This window comes from Lactuca sativa, chromosome 9 (assembly GCF_002870075.4).
Source record: "Lactuca sativa cultivar Salinas chromosome 9, Lsat_Salinas_v11, whole genome shotgun sequence".
NCBI lineage: Eukaryota > Viridiplantae > Streptophyta > Magnoliopsida > Asterales > Asteraceae > Lactuca > Lactuca sativa.
In genome coordinates this window covers 18055713-18070988 of record NC_056631.2, presented here as the reverse complement: position 1 = coordinate 18070988, position 15276 = coordinate 18055713, and positions in this window count along the sequence as shown.

Here is a 15276-nt window from a genome sequence, read left to right as displayed (position 1 = left end):
TAATGGTTTCAACCTTAGCCCCATATGAGCCTCCCCAACCTCAGAAGAAACCCTATAACGTTCATACCCTCATTTGGTGAGATCTTGACCTTGGAGAACCCATTTTGGTGGTTTAAAGCTTAGAAGAGAAAAGAAGAAGGTTGTCAAGGAAAAACCTTGGAGGCTAGAGCTTGTAGATCTGGGATAAGTGCTTCATTTCGGACCTCTTCAAGGTAAAAAGTTTTGAGCTTGATGATTAATCTCTTAGATCTCCTTTAGTTCAAGTTTATGGACTTTTGGTACCAAGATTGGGTCTTTGAGACTTAAGCACGTTTCTAAGACCAAGGTTGCCTCCCTTAGAGTCATATGAGTCCCAGAAGCAGTAAAGTTCCAACCTTTATGGTCCTATTAAGTCCATGCATGAGATCTAGTCCCCTTTATGGAAGTAGAATAGTGTTTTGAGAGTTTGGGTTGGTTTGGGCCATATAAAGTCACCAAGTCAGTGACTTTATGGCTTAATACATGGAATAAGGCTTGGATTTGAGTTTGTAGCTTCTGAATCGGGGTATTAAGAACTTATTAGGAATTTGACTTAATAAGGTTGTACGTTGGGCGTACAAGGTGATACGCACGACGTACAAGACATCAGCCAGTACACTCAGCATACCTAGGAGTACGCCTCGCGTACGTTGTCAGATGTGGGCCTTGAGCTTTTGGGCCTCGGTGTGGGCTGTGTTTGGATTATAGGTCTTTGGGCCTTAGTGGGCCATCAGGAGCCAGTGTTTATGGGACAAGTATATGTATTGGGCTTCAGTTAAGGCCCAATAATGGAGTTGGGCCCAATGTAGAAAGTTAGGCCATTTATGGGTCAATAGTGGGATTGGGAAGCCTACTTAATGTCAGACCTTTTATAGTATGTTTTGGGCCCTAGTTATGGACCATTATGGGGTAAGGGTAAAATGGTAATTTTACCTTAAGAGTGATTATGATATTGGGCTAAGTGATATTGTGATCTTAGTAGCTCGGGGAGCCGAAGAAGCAACAATCGGGAAATTTCAGTCAGCCACCGGAAGGTTATCAGCAAAGTTCAGCAGTGCATGTGAGTCTCCCTTTAGGTTATGACTGAGTTACGAGTTTGTGTTGCATGCTAGTTGATGTGTGTAAAACCAACTAGTTTTAAACCTACTTTTAATTATCAAATAACACACAAAAGGCAGTGAACCTATCAATTGTGGTATAGCTAAATAAGCAGGGTATCGAACACAGGGAACGGCAAATTAAATTAAAAACTAATTCTATCTAAATTACTTTAGCAAATAAGGGTTTTTCTCTAGTTTTACAAGACTAGAAACTTGTTAAACAAAACTAATGCAAGGCTAGAAAAGAACAAATTAACTAGATTCAATAATGGTAAAGAAACTTCTGTTTAGTTCAACTCGGTTAACTTTATGGTTGCTTTTAAGGTAATAGTGCAATGGATTAATTCTTTCGTTGGTTACCGATTCAAGTGATTAAGTTGTGTTCACTACCCTAATCCTTAGCAAATAAACTAATTCAAACAGTGGCCAATTGCTTAACTTAATTATATTTACTAGATTAATTATTCGGGTTAAGTTAGACTTGCAATAGCTAATTAAATTGTTATTTTTAATTAACCTCTTGTTCAATAGTCATCTTACAAGCTTGCACATGAATTTACTCAATTTACTTATTAATCCTAGTTTCATATTCATTAATCCTAGACATATGATTTAGTGGTCACTTATCATATGAGGTCGATAATTAATAGATGTTCATGCTAATTAACTATCTTCCTATTAACAGAAAATAAATTATCATCCATACACAAGGTTCTTTAGCAAGCTAATATAACAATTAATCACCAACTTAGAATTAATCCTACCAATCAATCAAACCATATTGTCAACTTTGTATCCCTAAACAGAAGTATAAAGAAATTAGTTCATAACTAAGGTGAATAACAGCAAACAAATAAGTTCAAGTTGCTTAATCATATTGACAAAACAAGAGAATTAAGTAGAATGATGAAATTACGCCTTAATTACTCCCGGAATTGGATTCTAGCTTCTTTGGTCGACTTCTAGGGTTCTTCTGGCTTCTTATTCGCAGCTTAACACCTCTGAAACTTCCCAGAATTCTTTTTTTTTTTTTTCGCATTAAAGAGTTATCTTTATATATGCATACCGACTCGTCGAGTCATATGGCGACTCGTCGAGTCCCTCTCACATTAGTCGTAACCTGATAACTGTCTTGACTTCCGAATGCTTATCTCTCTGAATCCGCGACCGGACTCGTCGAGTCAAGAGATAACTCGACGAGTAGAAGCCTTATTTTGGCTGTTTTCTTTCTTCTTTCCACTCTTGAGCTCTCAACCGCTTCTCTTGCTTCCTTTCGCTTCCGAGCTTCATCTTTGGACTGAAAAACACAATTTAACACTTTTAAGTACCTTTTGTCCATAATATGCGACAATTTAGCTAATATATGAATAAAAAACTATTCTAAATACACACTAAATATGCACATATCAAAATACCCCACACTTGTCTTTTGCTTGCCCTCAAGCAAAACTGAATTTTAATCATATTAGAATTATGTATAACAACTCCAATCCAACCCAGCCATTATGCCAAGACCGCAACGCATGCATTTGTGTCTAAAATTTTTCCTAAAGAACCCCCCATATTCCAAATACTCACAATCCTCATAAACATTCACCCACTCACCCCGAACTATGCTCATTTTATGCAACCCTCCGAATCCATCCTCAGAAAACCTCTTAACCTCAAGGTATTTTTAATCGAGCAACCCAAGCATACATATTCTAGAAAATTACAATTTATCCGATAACACTATGAAATTCTTTGAATTCTTCACTTCTTTGAACATTTCATCTTTGATATCTTTGAATTCACCAACTTGTACTAGCTTTTGGTCTCTTCAACTTTTTGGATTTTTGGAATTTTGATCTTTGAACTTCATACTTAACTTTGATGCTCCAAAATTCTTATAACTTTTCTTGTAATTTTCTCTCTCTTTTTTTTTTTTTTCATGTATTTCTCACTTTTTTTTTCACTCAAAACCCTACATGCTTAAGCAGGGGCGCTCAACTTCAACCTTTATTGGCTAATGATAAAAATCTTCCTGGATACATTTCAGGTTTAGGCTGCTAAACATATTGCATCCCTCAGGCTGAGCAAGGTCGTGTTTTTGTCCCATGATTTCACTAGAATAAGGAGGCCACAAATGCACTAGAACGTATATAGGCTCAACTAAACATTTGGGTCTTCATGTAATTATTAACACAATCTAACATGGAATCCTAGTTTTTACCAAAATTTTCTAATTAAATCCTAAATAATACTTTTGGTATGCAAAATTTTTTTTTAAAATTGACTAGTATGTAACCAACCCCCTACCCCACACTTATGTAATGCAATGCCCTCATTGCATATTATGCATGATAAAGAACAATAAAAATAAGAAGAGAATTGGAACAAACTCCCCTGGGATAGCAGTCGATAGGCTGATCACTTCCATGTTAAGCTCCATCTTCAATCAACTTTAGACATTGTAACATCTCATCCATGCCTTGGGTGTCAAAACTCATGTGGGTCGCTCCAAATACGCGGAAATTAGTGTAAGATCTTCAAGAAAGGAAATGGAAGAATAGGCGAGCAAGTGGGACCAGTAGCAGCATAAAATCAGCAGTCCATCGGTGTAAAAGATGATCGACTCGTCGAGTCTTATGATGGACTCGTCGAGTACCAGCGCGCCTTCTCAGAATATGTAGAAATACAAGGCGACTCGGCGAGTCTGCTTAGTGCACTCGTCGAGTAGGCCACTGAACGAAAAATCTTGGTATTTTGCAACTGTTTTAGCTTCTAAAAACTTCATTAACCCTTCCTCATATTTAGACTCAATTGCTCATACCCCCTAGGACCGGACTCGATACTTTGACGTTAAAAACTCGCTTCCTTGACTCGCTCTCACACGAAAAACAACCATGCTTTACCTCATCCTAAGCAATCAAAATGCAATCCTGAAAATACTTAAAGCAAACAACTATTAAACAAAATAATACCTTAAAGCATACACACCAAAAATAAAACAAAATAAAAATGCAAATTGTTTAAACACAAAAACACAAAAATTAATCCTCATCCTCCTCATCATCGTTATTGGCTCCACTTCCTCCCGCTCCGCTATGGCGTGCACTAATCCTCTCGTCCCACGATGGAATATATGGATAATTCCCACCATCAATATGTGGAATATGGAAGTGGTCAAAAAGTCGAATGTGGGATTGATTGCTAAAATTTAGCCCCCGCGCCATTTGGTCTTGCATCCGCCTCATCTCTATGTTGTACCAATCCATTGGTACATCTTCATTTTCGACCGGAATCACCGGCGGCTCATCCTCCATATCCCGTTCCCTTCGCGAACGCACCCTCCTTCCCGGTGCTTCAGGACCTACAACCGGGTCATCATTTGGGATGGCATAATGGCCACCACCATAGTCTTCAATAATTCGGGCCCTGCGGAAAAGAATAGGATTAAATGGGGGTGTCGGGATCAAAGTCATGAGGTTCCAGGCACCACGGTTCATCAACCCGAATGAATTCGCCAATCGAGTGACAAACATTCCTCCATTGATACGGGATGTTTTGCGATCTTTGACCGCACCCTCCGAAAGGTATGAAGCAATACACCATGGAATGTTGCAAAAGACGCCTGGTGTGATAATGCTCCAAAGGTAGAAAACATCAAGGTTGGAAACCTTGTCATCGTCCTTCCTTTGGTTGATGGTGGAGGAAATAAGGCGGTGAATGAGGCGGTGAGTCGGGGATCGGATGCTCCCTTCTTGTGCAGACTTTGGGATGTAGACTTTGTTTCCTATGGTATTCCACCAACCCGTGCTCGTGACTCCATCGGGGAACGCCATATGAGTGTTTGCCAAGAAAGCCCGAAAGATGTTTGTTGTCACTAAGGGTTGATCATAGATCCCTAGTCGGCAGGCAAGGTCCACCACCGAGCATTGACGATACTCGCCCCCAAGACAAAAAGTATAGCTCGTCGGGTGATACACATCCACTCCCCCGGTAAAAGATACCGTGGAAAAGAATTCTAAACATAGCTCCAAATAAACCGGTTCTTGAATGCGGAAGACCCGGCTCCACCCATCACACACCATGCTGTTGCCTTCATGTTGGAACTCCTTCAAAAGGTAAGGAGCTAGTTCTTCTTCATAGCTAACGCTCTGCAGCCATTCCCAATCAATTCTGTTCGGTACATACACCTCCTTCTTCTTAATGTCGGAGAGCTTCTTCTTCCACTTCCTCATTGTTGAAGGGGATTCGATTTGCGGGAAGTTTAACCATGGAAACTCCCCTTGGCTACCAGTTGAAGATTGTCCTCTTCTGAACATGATTCCTGCAAAACATATAAACCATACCCAGAAAACACAGAATGTTAACAAGCCGAACTGTTTCTGCATCTCGACTAGACTCGTCGAGTCCATGCCCGACTCGGCGAGTCGCGGGACCTGTACGAGTCAGTCGACGGGTTTCACCAAATTGAACCATAAAACTTGTAATTTCTGTCAAGGGTTTTTGTTCAAGGACTTCCTACTAAGTAATAAGGTCAAACTAAGCATTCAAAACAACAATATTCATGAAAAATCGAAACCCTAGAATTTCATTATTTTTCAAAAACGGGTTTTTTACATGCAATTGCAGGCATAGATGGCCTTATACTCTCATTTTCTTTAGAAATCAAGAAGAAAGTTGTTACCTTTTGAGTTTAAACCTTGAGAAATTGAAGAAGATTTGAAGATTTCTTTGAATGCTTGAGAGTGTTTGCGAATGGGGGTACCCGGCGAGTGTGATGTTGAAATTGAATTTTTAGGGTTAAAACCCTATTTACCAGATGTAAAAGTAATTTCGAAATTAATTAAATTTTTTTTTTCTGTAAATAAGACCGACTCGTCGAGTTGTGGTTAGACTCGCCGAGTCTGGTCGCGAAGTTAAATGCTTTTCTGGAATCCATGTAGACTCGTCGAGTCGTGGTCAGACTCGGCGAGTCATTTAAAAATTTGCATATTTTTCAAAATTTTTCTGTTTATTATGAATCATTTCACCCCACACTTAGGCTATGCAACTCTCAAGCAGACATGCCCGATGATTTAGAAGATTTAAGAATAAAAACGAATGGAAAATAAAACGAAAAATAAAAAGAAGACTAAAAAGTAAAAGAAAGCAAACTCTATTGAACGGGTTGCCTCCCGCCAAGCGCTTCTTTTTGAGGAGTCATTAGCTAGACTCCTTCCCATTTACGTTTTGTCGCCTTCAAGCATCGGGAATGCGCGCCGTACTTTTTGCGGTTTATACTTAGTCTTGTAGGCGTGAATCTTTTTCTTGTAAGCCCTTTTCAATTCGTCTCTTCTCTTTTTCGCTGTATCATCCTCAGCTGGTTGGGCCTCTCTTTTCCTCTTCTTCTTTTTCAACCCATGCTTTTTCACCAATTTTTGAACCTCCTTTTCTTTAAATTTGATAACTTCATACTTCATATTGGTCCGTGCTCTAGGTTTAGTGGTGAATTGGGGATCAGCTTCCGCTCCACTTCCATTTATGGCTTCATTCTCTTTTGTGCTCGACTCTTTTCCAAATGGCATCATATCAAGGCATGCCACGTTGGCGTGTTGGACCTCCATTCCTTTTACTTTTTCCGCAGATTGTTCTTCCAAAGAACCACTCACAGTAACTGAATCCAGGGTATGTGAAGAACTGTCAACAAATAAATCAGCTTGAGTTAAGTTTTTCTCCAAATCAACTGGACTCGTCGAGTCCATTATGTCGACTCGGCGAGTCGGGTCGGGTTTCATCAATTCTGGATCGTTGTCTGAGTCGGCTCCTTCCAGTAGCTTTTCTAGCTCCTCCAAGTCTTTGTCAGCATCTGAAACTTCTTCTGAGTGTAGCGTGAACTTACTCGGGTCTTCTTTTAATAAAATATCAAGCTCTTTTTGCAATACCTCATCATCTAATTGGATAAATGAGATTTCTTCTCGCTTTTCTTCTTCTTGCTTGATCTCTGGATTAGCTTTAAACATCACCGACTCATCACCCACTCTTAATGTCAAAGTAGTCTCGGATATGTCAATTAGGGCACATGCGGTGTTTAAGAATGTTCTGCCCAAAATAATTGGTATTTCGGGGTCTTCTTTCATCTCCACCACCACAAAGTCTACTGGGAAGATAAACTTGTCTACTTTGATAAGGAGATTTTCACATATGCCTTGTGGATGAATAATTGTTTTATTTGCCAAATGGATTCTCATATTTACCGGTTTTGGCGCTGGTAAATTTAGCTTCTTAAAGAATGAATAGGGCATCAAATTAATGCTTGCCCCTGAATCAGCCAAAGCTCGTGTGGAAACATCATTGCCAAATTGGCACGGGATTACTATATTACCCGGATCACCCTTCTTCTCAGGTAGCTCATTCATCAATATCTCCGCGACTTCAGCAAGATCTTTCCTGGCAGCAAACAAACCCTTAAGCAAGTTAAAGTATTTGGGAGTTTGGATCATTGTGTCCACGAATGGCATATTGACTTGTAAGGCTTTAACATGCTCCATGAAGGTTCTATAGGCTAGAACTTTTTCTGAAGGAATGGCTCTGGATGGGTATGGCAAAGGAGGGTTGTATGTCTTCAGAAAACTTGCTTTTTTATCCTTCCCGACTGGACTCGTCGAGTCCATTTTGGTGACTCGGCGAGTCGGATCGAGTTCTTCTCGTTCTGGTTCTTCTTCCTTTTCTGCCTTCCCTTTGGAAACCCTTAGTGTTTCTGCCAATTCTTCTTCACTGCTGGAGGTTATTACGCTCACGTTCTCCTTTCTTGGATTGGGCTCGGTGTTGCTCGGAAGTTGACCCGGTCTTCTTTCATTTACTTGATGTGCAAGTTGGCCCAGTTGTTTCTCTATGTTGAGAATAGAAGCTTGCTGATTCTTCAACATGTTTCTGGTTTCCTGCATTGCCACATCATGATCATTATGCCTTTTCTCGGACGCGCTTATGAATTTTGTAAGTATGTCTTCTAAGTTCGTCTTCTTGTCCGTCACCGGTTCCTCCTTTTGATAATAACCCCTCTCCCTTTGCTTATATTTTTCTTCCTTAGCCTTTCTGTACTCTTCGTATGGGAGCCACTCCTTCTTCGGTTTCCTCCAGTCTTCATCATATCTGTCGCCACTGGAATAAAATACTTGAGCCTTTTTATTTCCATTCTCGTCTCGATCACAATCCTTTGTAAGATGGGGGCCGCCACAATTTTCGCATCCTACCCTAATAGCATGGATCGTTTGGTCCATTTTCGTCATTCTTCGGTCTAGGCTATCGAGTTTAGCTATTACCGCCGCCATGCCATCGTTCACTGAGTTTACTGCTCCACGACTCACTTCATTCCTCGGATTGTGGTATTCTCTAGAATGCTTAGAGAATTCTTCAATCAATTCCTTTATTTCCGGAGGTGGCTTTCGGGTGAGCGGGCCTTGTGAATCGAGTAGTTGCCTTGTGGTTACATTAACTCCATCATAAAAGATGGAGACCTCCTGTTGGCTATTTAGATCATGGTGTGGGCAATTTCTAAGGAGGCTCTTGTACCTTTCCCAAGCTTCATAAAGAGATTCTCCGGGTTGTTGCTCGAAGTTGGCAATGGCTTTCTTTAACTTGGCTATCTTGGAAGGTGGGCAGAAATGGTCAATGAACTCTTCTTTCATTTTGGCCCATGTGGTGACCGATCCGGGAGGGAGTGACTTCAACCAATCCTTTGCAGCTCCTTTGAACGTGACAGGAAGCATGCGTAGTAGCTGGACCTCGCGGGGCACATTAGGTACATTGAAGTAATCCGCCACGTCATTTACTTCATCTAAGTGCTTATAGGCGTCTTCATGATCTCTCCCGTGAAATGGTATCTCCTTGAGTTGAGCGAGAATATGGCCCTTTAGTTCGAACGTAGCGGTAGCGGGGATTGCGGGTTGCACAAGTCCCGGGCCGGTGTCATCACGCATCCTTTTCTTCCACTCCCCCATGGGGATCTCGTCAATATTAGCCATTGCGGTGGCTAAGTCTTCTTCAATATCGGATGTGTGCTCGCTTTCTTCTTCGGTCTCGTATTCGGTGTCTTTCGGGATCGGATCTTCGGTTGACAACGACGCACTGGATGCTCCTTCTTTGCTGCTCCTCTTCTTGCCAAACACGGATTTGAAGTTTTTGAGTGGTGAGTTCTTTGAAGAGGTGGTTTCTCCAACGGTTTTGCCTTTGTTTCTTCTTAATGCGGTTTCCGGATCTTCAAGAGGAGGAATTAGAGGTGTAGAAGATCCTCGGGTCATGAACTAACTGCAACTTAAAACAAAACAGAACGCGTAAAAAGAACAAAAAAAATTTAATCTGATTCAGCGTCAGACTCGCCGAGTCGGGGCGAATGCACTCGGCGAGTTCACGTGAAAATCAGTTTTTTTTTTTTTTTTTTTTTTTTTTTTTTTTTTTTAACTTAAACAAAAATTGAACAGAAATTAACTTTGCGTAAGATGAATCTTACACAAAGGGTCGATTGAATTAGAATTTAATGCTAATTTTAGAACCGTTCCCCGGCAACGGCGCCAAAAACTTGATGTGTGTAAAACCAACTAGTTTTAAACCTACTTTTAATTATCAAATAACACACAAAAGGCAGTGAACCTATCAATTGTGGTATAGCTAAATAAGCAGGGTATCGAACACAGGGAACGACAAATTAAATTAAAAACTAATTCTATCTAAATTACTTTAGCAAATAAGGGTTTTTCTCTAGTTTTACAAGACTAGAAACTTGTTAAACAAAACTAATGCAAGGCTAGAAAAGAACAAATTAACTAGATTCAATAATGGTAAAGAAACTTCTGTTTAGTTCAACTCGGTTAACTTTATGGTTGCTTTTAAGGTAATAGTGCAATGGATTAATTCTTTCGTTGGTTACCGATTCAAGTGATTAAGTTGTGTTCACTACCCTAATCCTTAGCAAATAAACTAATTCAAACAGTGGCCAATTGCTTAACTTAATTATATTTACTAGATTAATTATTCGGGTTAAGTTAGACTTGCAATAGCTAATTAAATTGTTATTTTTAATTAACCTCTTGTTCAATAGTCATCTTACAAGCTTGCACATGAATTTACTCAATTTACTTATTAATCCTAGTTTCATATTCATTAATCCTAGACATATGATTTAGTGGTCACTTATCATATGAGGTCGATAATTAATAGATGTTCATGCTAATTAACTATCTTCCTATTAACAGAAAATAAATTATCATCCATACACAAGGTTCTTTAGCAAGCTAATATAACAATTAATCACCAACTTAGAATTAATCCTACCAATCAATCAAACCATATTGTCAACTTTGTATCCCCAAACAGAAGTATAAAGAAATTAGTTCATAACTAAGGTGAATAACAGCAAACAAATAAGTTCAAGTTGCTTAATCATATTGACAAAACAAGAGAATTAAGTAGAATGATGAAATTACGCCTTAATTACTCCCGGAATTGGATTCTAGCTTCTTTGGTCGACTTCTAGGGTTCTTCTGGCTTCTTATTCGCAGCTTAACACCTCTGAAACTTCCCAGAATTCTTTTTTTTTTTCGCATTAAAGAGTTATCTTTATATATGCATACCGACTCGTCGAGTCATATGGCGACTCGTCGAGTCCCTCTCACATTAGTCGTAACCTGATAACTGTCTTGACTTCCGAATGCTTATCTCTCTGAATCCGCGACCGGACTCGTCGAGTCAAGAGATAACTCGACGAGTAGAAGCCTTATTTTGGCTGTTTTCTTTCTTCTTTCCACTCTTGAGCTCTCAACCGCTTCTCTTGCTTCCTTTCGCTTCCGAGCTTCATCTTTGGACTGAAAAACACAATTTAACACTTTTAAGTACCTTTTGTCCATAATATGCGACAATTTACCTAATATATGAATAAAAAACTATTCTAAATACACACTAAATATGCACATATCACTAGTACAGATTCTTGATATGAGACTATGATTGCTTAAGTATGTTATGGTTAGATTTTCCCTTGTCTAAATGTTGCATGCTTTGTGCATTGTGGGATTCTGAGTGATGGGAATTAGCCATTAGGTGAATATGTCACGTCACATGTGATCAGGGTTGAATAATCTCAGAGTGCTGGATTTGGCCCTATTGAGAAAATCTTGTTTGAGTCCAACTGTTGTCGGGACGAGTCTCTTCCTCAAAGGATTATCTGAGCCTCGTCACATGTGATAGTATTCAGGTGATGGCTAATTGTCATTACAAGGAGGCCTTCAACAGCTGAGGACTGGTTTGGGTTGAGTCAGAGGTTTCCCTAGGGTAAGCCTAAAATGAGGTAGTGATGGGAGCAGTAGTAGTAGAAAAAGGGACCCGCTGGAGTCGAAGCAGTTCTTGAGGAAAGTACGGATAGATGTGGAAGGTAGTATTGGCCCGTACTACTGAAAGCAGAGGATCTGTACTCGATTCGGGAAAGGCCGAGATGAGACCGGGAAACTTGTAGTGTGTGTGTTTGATCCCTCAGCAGTGATGAGTATTCAGATAGTTATTGTATTATGTTTTCAGCATGGTGACATTGCGAGAGAGGCCAGAGGGCGGATCAAGTGTCGGAGAGGGATCAAGCTCGGGTTCAGGGGCCGAGCAGCTCGAGGAGCGGATGAGGGAGTTGATATCAGCTGAGGTTACATGCAGTATCCTAGATCAGACTCCTGTGATCTTTGGCACGATCAAGGAGGGTATACTGGAGATCTTGGATGAGAGGCCGAGAGCCTTCCGTACCGAGATAATGACTTTGATGGGAGCGCGTACTATGACATTCCAACAGTGTAGGGCTTGCGGAGCACCAGATTATCATGGGGCTAGGGACCCCATCGCCAGCAGCAGGTGGTTGGCCGATGTCACCAACGCATTCCGTACGAGCCGGTGTCCCGAGGGGCACAAGGTCAAACTTACCTCCTGTCTTCTGAAGGATGGGGCGAGGGATTGGTGGGAGGAGATTGGTCATGCCATTGGTGATGATGTCGCGTTGGACGCGATGACATGGAGCGATTTCTCGGCCAGGTTCAGGGCTGAGTTTTCCCCGATTATTGAGGTGCAGCAGTTGGCACAGGAGTTTCAGGATTTGACGCAGACTACTGAGACTGTGGCGGAGATCACCGCCAAGTTCAGAGAAAGGTCCCTCCTTGTTCCGCAGTATGTCGCGGACGAGGAGATGAAGAAGGCCCGATATCACAAGATGTTGAGGGCTGACATCAGGGAGCTTGTGAGCAGGTCCAGCTGCAAAACGTTGGAGGATATGATCGCTCGGGCTAGAGAGAGGGAGATTGATTTGGAGCAGATCCGGAAGAGGAAGTCGGATGAGGTTCAGGTAGCCACAAGTTTAGGAAAAAAGCCCAAGGGGTCGGAATCGAGATCAAGGGATCACCAAAGCCGCGACCATTGCGGGCGGTGAGGCAGGGCGTATGAGGGTGCGTGCAGAAGTGGTAGTGGTGGAGATTCGGGTTGCTTCAAGTGCGGCCAGACCGGTCATTTCAGCAGGGATTGTACTGCTACCGCCACTCAGGGATTAGACTTGATATGTTTTCACTGCAGTCAGCAGGGCCACAAGAAGGCCCAGTGTCCCAGTTTGCTTTCAGCAGGACGGGTGATGGCACCTGCCCCTGCCACTTTGAGAATCACAGACGACCATCAGGGCCGAGCAGAGGCACCTGCGGTAGGAGGCAGGGCTTTTCAGATGACTACCATGGAAACGAGAGCAGCTCCGGACGTTGTAGGTATGTGTCTTCCAGTTTATGTTTTCTTTATTCACGGTTATATTGTTATGGTTCTGCATCGTTTTGGTATAAGTATTTTAGATTTGAGTGGCTTGCTTGCGATTGAGTGATATGCCATCTGTATGCCTCGGATAATAAAGTGGTAGTTATGGGGTAGTGCCTTTTGAAAGCAGGTTACTTAGGATGCAGTAACTATAGCATGCTTGTGTGGAACTCAGTAGTGACCCACTGGATTCAGAAAGGTGTTATTGAGTGATGGACTGGTGAGATCCCTAGCTGTGGCAAGCTTGGGTTCTTTAGCAGATTGATTGCAGTATCGTAGAGAAGATTAGGAATACTTCTCAAGCATGGATCAGTGAGGTACAAGCAGGGTCAAAGTGGGGGAGAGCCCTCCGAGTATACAAGGGTAAGAGCACGCAGATCCAGAATGAGTACACAACCTCTGAGGAGGAAAGGAAGCAGCATAGTGATTGATGGAGTGAGAAGTTCAGCGTTGGGAGTTTGAGAAACTCCCCAACAGATAGTTCATCTAATCAAGATGGTTAGTATCTGGTATGGAATTCGGGTTTGAGGATCACATGTAGGACTTGAGACAGTTAGAATGAGAATTTTGAGAGCGGATAGCATGAGATGCTTTCGTGATTAGTAGTCAGTGGCAGAGGCAGCATGTAGAGCACGGTAGAGCGGTGGGAGAGTCGCAGCATTTTCCATCAGTGAGCCAGTGGTGGAAGGTATTGTAAGACTACGGATAAGCCGTAGCATTCCCGAGCAGCTTAGTTAGCGGAGTTTGCGCGGGGCCCTTACCTCCTAGTGATCAAGGTGGGGATCAGGAATGGGTAGTAGATGAGAATATTATGGAGCTGGCTTGCATAGTCCTAGAAAAGTAAGACCGTGGGCGAGGCCCGTATGAGAGTAGCAGTATAGGTGAGACCTGAGAGCAGGGTTGCTCAGTAGTATAGTCGGGTGAGACCCGTGGGCGAGGCCCGTGAGTTTTAGTAGCACAGGTGGGACCTGGTAAGGACCTTAGGGTCAAGTTAGGGGATCGAGGATCCCAGGATTTGTAGCGCCAGGGTGGCAGAGTAGAGGGGGGAAGTATTAGGTAGCCTAAGTCCCTCGGAATTCGCTGGGAGCGACTAGGAGTTTGTGTCAGGGCTAGTAACCGGTGGGAGCCGGTAACCCAGATTTTGATAGATTAGTAAGGAGCAGGGTGGTCCCGGTTCATCCGGAAGGCGGGAAGGGACAACATATTTTCGGTTAGTAATGTGTTCGGCATCAGGAGTGATTGGCATTGCAGTTTCAGCGGGAGAATTATCCCTGATGAAGTATGGAAAGGTTTGATGATCTTGGAATGACGCCTCGGGAAGGCTGATGGCAACGAAGGGTAAAAAAGGGTGAACCCCTAGGATGTCCAGCATAACTACTCGGGGAGTACCAGAAGGATTGTAAGTTGAGTAAGTTGGGTTCCCAGGATTGTCAGGGTTAGGATGAACCCGAGAATATTATCCGCAAGGATTAATGATAGTCAGAATGACCGGGCGGTAGGCCAGCGAAGAAAATCTACGGGTGTTAGGTCTATCAAGCAGAGTGTGGAAGCAGATTTCAAGGCGTTTGGCAGTAGAGAAACTTCGAGGACGAAGTTTAGTTTAAGTGGGGGAGAGTTGTAACGCCCTATTCTAAAAGTATTCGTTCGTGGATTTTAGAAACCAAAGTCAGGGGCGTTTTGGTCATTTTTGGGATGGAAGTTTATTTGAGAAGGTTCCGAGCCGGGGCGTGTTGTGCGAAGTGTAGGTCTTCTCTCCACCTTTCCGTGGATATAAAGTTCATCAGAAACGGATCTAGATTGAAGGAGTTGTTATACTTTGAAGATATTGACATAATGGCCCTTATGGAGAAAAGTTCGCATGGAAGGCCATGCATGCATGCTTGGAACACTCGTGGGTACGCCTAGCGTACTGAGGCAAATTGGTCATGGATGATCAAGGCGTATGCCCAACGTACGCTAAAAGTTACGAAACCCTAATTTTTGGATTGAGCACTATATAAAGGACATAATGGTTTCAACCTTAGCCCCATATGAGCCTCCCCAACCTCAGAAGAAACCCTATAACGTTCATACCCTCATTTGGTGAGATCTTGACCTTGGAGAACCCATTTTGGTGGTTTAAAGCTTAGAAGAGAAAATAAGAAGGTTGTCAAGGAAGAACCTTGGAGGCTAGAGCTTGTAGATCTGGGATAAGTGCTTCATTTCAGACTTCTTCAAGGTAAAAAGTTTTGAGCTTGATGATTAATCTCTTAGATCTCCTTTAGTTCAAGTTTACGGACTTTTGGTCCCAAGATTGGGTCTTTGAGACTTAAGCACGTTTCTAAGACCAGGGTTGCCTCCCTTAGAGTCATATGAGTCCCAGAAGCAGTAAAGT